The sequence below is a fragment of the Myripristis murdjan genome, chromosome 1, assembly GCF_902150065.1.
Source record: "Myripristis murdjan chromosome 1, fMyrMur1.1, whole genome shotgun sequence".
Taxonomy (NCBI): Eukaryota; Metazoa; Chordata; class Actinopteri; order Holocentriformes; family Holocentridae; genus Myripristis; species Myripristis murdjan.
In genome coordinates, this window is record NC_043980.1 from 418509 (window position 1) to 424508 (window position 6000).

A 6000-nucleotide genomic window follows, 5' to 3' on the forward strand; every position below is an offset into this window, starting at 1 on the left:
TCGGGCTTCCCTGGGGGTATTTCTCAGAAGGCTTTTCTGTAGCAAATCCTTGGGTTTCTCCCTCACGGAAGATACAGGTTGGGGTGCTAGCCCTTCCTGTCCCGGGTGCCGTCTTTCCGAGCCGTCAACTGTCTTTCCAGTCGTCACCAAACTGTCCTTGGTTGCCACCCAGTCTATTCCTGAGCGTCACTGGCAAGGCCAGATTGACAGGTGTAAGATACATCCTACGGATGCGCTGGGACACATCATCAGTGCTGTAACCTGGGGTCATTGGGTGTTTCGGGTCTTTCAACATCATACACCCTCGCCCAGGCGACCCGACCAGGGTTGATCAGACCCCAGCCTGTGTCCCAGCAGCATTTGCCCACGGCTCTGCCCTCTTGATCCATAGCCACCTTGTGGCTTTCTCTGCGGCTTCAGTTGCAGATCTGATGGCCTTCCTCTTAGCCTCCCCAGTGAGGCCCAACACCATGAACACTTTGCAGAGTGACTGCCCTGCAAATCCTCGGCAGCCCACCTCCAGAGGCTCACAGCGAGTTCTCCAGCCTTGCCTCCTACACTCTTCCACCAGCTCCTGGTACTTAGCACGCTTCCTCTCATTGGCCACGTGCATCCGCTCATCACACACTGCTGATGCTCTTTGCATATGAACTGCCTATACAAAGTACCCCCCCCCCCCCGATGTTCTCCCCCCTTCATTGCTTTTACAAATGAAATCGTGATCAATACAATTTTATTAAAATAATAATAATAATAATAAATCTCCTAAATGTCAAACTGAAAACAGATTTTTACAAAGTAATATCAATTAATTAAAATTTATAATGTAAAATAATTGATTGCAGATATATTCACCCCCATCAAGTTCGTATTCAGGAGATGCACCTTTAGCTGCAATCACCGCACTGAGTCTGTGTGGATAGGTCTCAGTCAGACTTGCACATCTGGGGCCTCATGTACATAGACTTGCGTGGATTTCCTACTGAAAAAAGCGTAGGCCTACGCTTAAATCCAGAAAACGTCGTACGCACAAAAAAAAAAAAAAAAAAAAATCCAGATGTATAAATCTGTGCGTACACATGAATCCAAGCACATTTCCTCTGAACATCCGAATCAACGTGGAATTTAGCGCACATGTTGGAGTACCTGACACCTCCCTGTCCATTTAAATATGGAACTCATATCTAAATGAGCCCGGCACCTGACATTGCCCTCTCTGAACCCTTAACATGAATAAGACAGAAAAAAGAGAAATTTCACGGAATGTGAATTAGAGACGCTCCTCGTTGAAGTGGAGGCGCACAAAATGTACTGTTTGGCGCGCTGTCCAACAGGAAACGCAAGAGGAGTGAGCGGGAGAGTGTGTGGGGGGCTGTCAGTGCTGTGGGGTCGGAAAGGCGCACACACGCTGAATTAAATGCATTGGTGAATAAGTGAATTCTGTGTCCTTGCCTCTTTCATATGGTTGAAATCAAATGTTGCCGGGCCAAATGGCCTCCCGGGTAGGATGTGCATTCATTTTGCTTGTTAATTTTATTCACCACTTACACGGATCGGATATTGGATATTGTAAATGAATGCAGAAATGCGCCAGGGAAAAGGTGAGGCTGATTAAGACATTTCACACTTTACGCAAGGGTTTATTGACGTGAGTGCTTTACATAGGCTACCGAGATAATCAGGGGCCGGTCAGAAAGTTCTGAAGCTGTAGTTTAACCAGCAAAAAACAGCAAGTCACTAACTTGAACCACTGACTGGTACTGATGCTGTGAAAACAGGATCATATTTGGGGGCGCACATGCTCAATGCGCATGAGGGAGATAAGATAAGATAAGATAAGATAATCCTTTATTAGTCCCAAAGTGGGGAAATTTCCAGTATTACAGCAGCAAAATGGATAGCAAAATATGAAGCATAATAAATAAATAGTAACAAGCAATATAAACACTATCAATAGATAGATAGATAGATAGATATACTTTATTGATCCCAACCAGGGAAATTCTGGTTGGGAATATAGAACAATTTAAACAATTTAAACTACGGAATTACACAATAAAGTGAACAATATAGTGAACACCATGGATTCAAGATTAATATTAGAACAATTAAATGAGTAAATTATTTACTCACCAAGAAGCCACCCATCGCGCACAGTGCCAGCTTGTAGTCTGTTCCCAACCATTAATGTATGAGTTGTGCGTTGAACCAGGCCACCTCGCCACAATGCTGATTATTTGCATTTGCGCATCACATATGATCTGTTGCCTACATTGATCGAATGAAAATGCTTCCTGTTGACATAAACAAATGCATCTCGTGATGGCCCTTTTATAGCAATGTGTGTGCAGTCGATAGCTCTGATTACATTAGGCAAACCGGCTCTCACTTCAAATTGCGCTTCAATGTTGGCCTGTTCAGCTGCATTGTATGAAAATTTGATAGACATGTGGATAATTCTTTCCCACACAGCTGGCATGGCTCGGTTCAGGGTCGACTGGCACATTCCCGCTCGGACGGCCAGCTCCCTCTGGAATGCCCCTGTTGTGAGGAACCCCAGTGTGTCAGCACCTGTATGGGCACAGGCAGCGCATGGCTCCTCGCTGTATCGCGCTCCGAGGCCGGCCGCAGCTCCGCGCACAGCTCCGGGAGGATTGAGGGCGCTGATGAGCCAGTCGTATTGCACCACTCACAATGTCTTCTAATTCTACTAAAGCACCCATTGTTGTGAACTGTACTTTCTGCATCATTTTGCATGTGCTTTTAGATGCACTACACGTGGGTATGTTAATTGTTCATCAGTGTTAATTTTTTTTTTTTTTTTTTTTTTTATCAGTTTTAATTGTTCATGTATCTCGGATGTGACCATCACTCTGAGGACTAATTGTCTTCACATTATCAACAGTTTCCCAGCATCATGTCTAAGTGTCGCCAAAGAACCAATAGCTGTAGCAACAGGTGTACACCAGCCATGAAGTTGGTGTGAGGCACCGCACATTTCCACGCTCATTTCACTCTTGATACATCTGAACTTTGCAGTGGAAAAGGACGTAGCTACGCCACGTTTTTGTGCATGAGGCCCCTGCTCTCTCCACCTTTCTGGAAAATTATGCATTCCATAATTCATCATAATCCATCATTAATCATTAGGTTGCTGATGGAAGGGTTAGGGTTAACCCTGGCCGCATCACTGTCATGACAAAAATGACAGTAAGCACACCCCAGTGTAATAATACCATTAGTTATTACCAACAAAATAAAATGTATAATCAAAATGTATCCATGCTGTGGGCATTTCACTCTGAAAATATAAAAGTTTTTTTGCTGGTATTCTCTCCGTTTCAGTGGAAGTCCATGAGATCTGACGGTAACTAGTCCTTGTCAACCAGCCAACTTGGGCTTATCATGTTTTCTAGACATCATGATTTCCCAAAACTGAATAAATATCACACACAGCAACACAAAACTGCTTTGCTAGCTCAAACATGTTGTAACTAGAATATCCGCTGGAAAAAATCATTTTTTCATGGACTGATAATTATACTTCTGCCGACTTCTCAGTCATTTTTAATCTAACAGTTGCCGTGACAGCGACTCAGCAGCACAGCTGATCTTTATCTACAACCAACTTATATTAACAGTTATATTTAAATACAGGCTACTGCTTTCCAGTGTCGGCCAGAACAAACAACATCTGTCTTTTCATAAACTCACCGGCAGATGTTTTATTTCAGCTGGGGGTGTGTCACTCCAATTTAACGTCAGCTCTGATTAATGTGGCTAAGCAGCAAAAGTAAGGACAGTAAGCAGTCACATTAAGGCTGAACAGAGTTATAGAATCACCTTTTCAGGCTGTTATCAATTTACCTCTGAAATAAAGACGACAGTTTTCACAGATGTGATGATTTATTAAATGTTCATTTCAATGTACAGATGCAAACAAATTGACAAATTAATTAAATCAATGGCCAAGGAAACTCATAAAGACTAAAATTAATAACGATTAATAGGCTAATTAATAACTGAACATTAACACATTAATAACAAGAACAAAGTTACAGCCTCACATCTCCGTGGGAAATCTGACAGGTACTGTCCGTGGTGCTGAATCTGCCTCAGCAGGTACTGTCCGTGGTGCTGAATCTGCCTCAGCAGGTACTGTCCATGGTGCTGAATCTGCCTCAGCAGGTACTGTCCGTGGTGCTGAATCTGCTGAGGCATTTCATTCTCTTTATTATAGAAATTAAAGCTCCATAAAATTCACGGAGGATCTTGTTCAGCTCTTCTTTCCTTACAGGTGAGAAATCAGCTGTTTGCCCGGTGTTTGTCAGGTAGTCTTGTAGACATTTGACAGCCCAAGATGTTGACCGGGCCGTACCGGCTTCATTTCCTGACCTCTCCAGCTGATCCAGCTCTTCACTCGTCACTCTTGCGTATCTCTCCTTTTTCTCTTCTGTCTTGTCTTCCTCGTTCAGCCGTTTATCCAAACTTAGGTCGCCAAATAAATCAAAACTGACAACAAAATGATCCATTATGCAGGTGAACAATGTTGACAGCGGCTTTTGACTCGGGTTTCAGTGAAACATTTAGTGTTGCCATGGAAACCACACAGACTCGGGCAATGAGATATAGGCTGCCTAATATTTTCAGTTATAAGGTATTTTTCATTTGAGCACATTCTAAACGTCTGATTGACCAATCAGATTGCTCGGTCGGATCTACGTCTTGTATAATTTACCATGGAAATCTCTCATTCTCTTATTTTGCTTTTAATGTAAAGTTGATAATAACAGGATGCAAATATTATGATTTTACAAAATAATAATTTGATTTTTCCCCCCGGGCCGTATCGCTGCCTCAGTGCCTGAAAACCAACTCTAAATCCTGCGCTCATTGAAAATGCACAAAGCTATGAATATGCAAATAGGCTCAGCCCACCCCCCCGTGCCTGCTGGCACAGCGGCTCGTAATCAGAGCTCTGCTCACACAACCAGGACGTCCTGAGTCTGTTCCACAAGTTCTTATTAGAACATGTTGGACAAAAGAGGATGTGTACAGTGGGTGACGTTCACCCAGGGTGACGTTCCCCCAGGGTGACGGTCCTCCAGGTGATGTTCTCCCAGGTGATGTATCCCCAGGGTGACGTTCCCCCAGGGTGATGTCTCACCAGGTGACACTCCCCAAGGGTGACACTCCCAGGTGACACTCCCAGGTGACGTCCCCCCAGGGTGAAGTTTCACCAGGTGACGTACCTCCAGGGTGACGGTCCCCCAGGGTGACGGTCCCCCAGGTGATGTTCTCCCAGGTGATGTACCCCCAGGGTGACGTCTCACCAGGTGACGCTCCCCGAGGGTGACGCTTCCAGGTGACACTCCCATGTGACGTCCCCCCAGGGTGACGTTTCACCAGGTGACGCAAACAGGTGACGCTCCCTCAGCTGACGCTCCCTCAGGTGACGCTCCCTCAGGTGATGTTCCCCCAGGGTGACGCTCCCAGGTGACGTCCCCCCAGGGTGATGTCTCACCAGGTGACACAAACAGGTGACACTCCCCGAGGTGACACTCCCTGAGCTGACGCTCCCTCAGGTGATGTTCCCCCAGGGTGACGCTCCCAGGTGACGTCCCCCCAGGTTGATGCTCCCTCCAGACTCTATCTGATGAACCTCCAGACTCAGCAGCATGACCCCACTAATTTTACACATCAGCATCAGGAGTGGCAGCTACTCTTTTTGGTCTACTTTCATTAAGATGGACTTGGACATTTTTCCAAGTCCTTTTTCAACTGGGACCTACAAGACGCTGAGGAGAGTCCTGCTAGGTTTCACATCGACTTCGTCAGTAGAGGTTTTAGACACACAGCTGATTAGTGAGATTAAAAAATGCGTGTAAAAAGTTGCATGTGTGTGATGTTAACGGGTCCTTTTACTAAACTCCTGGAACAGAAAATCAAGAGTTATTAACAGCTCCTTGCTTTTACCTTCATTTTATATATTTTATAATA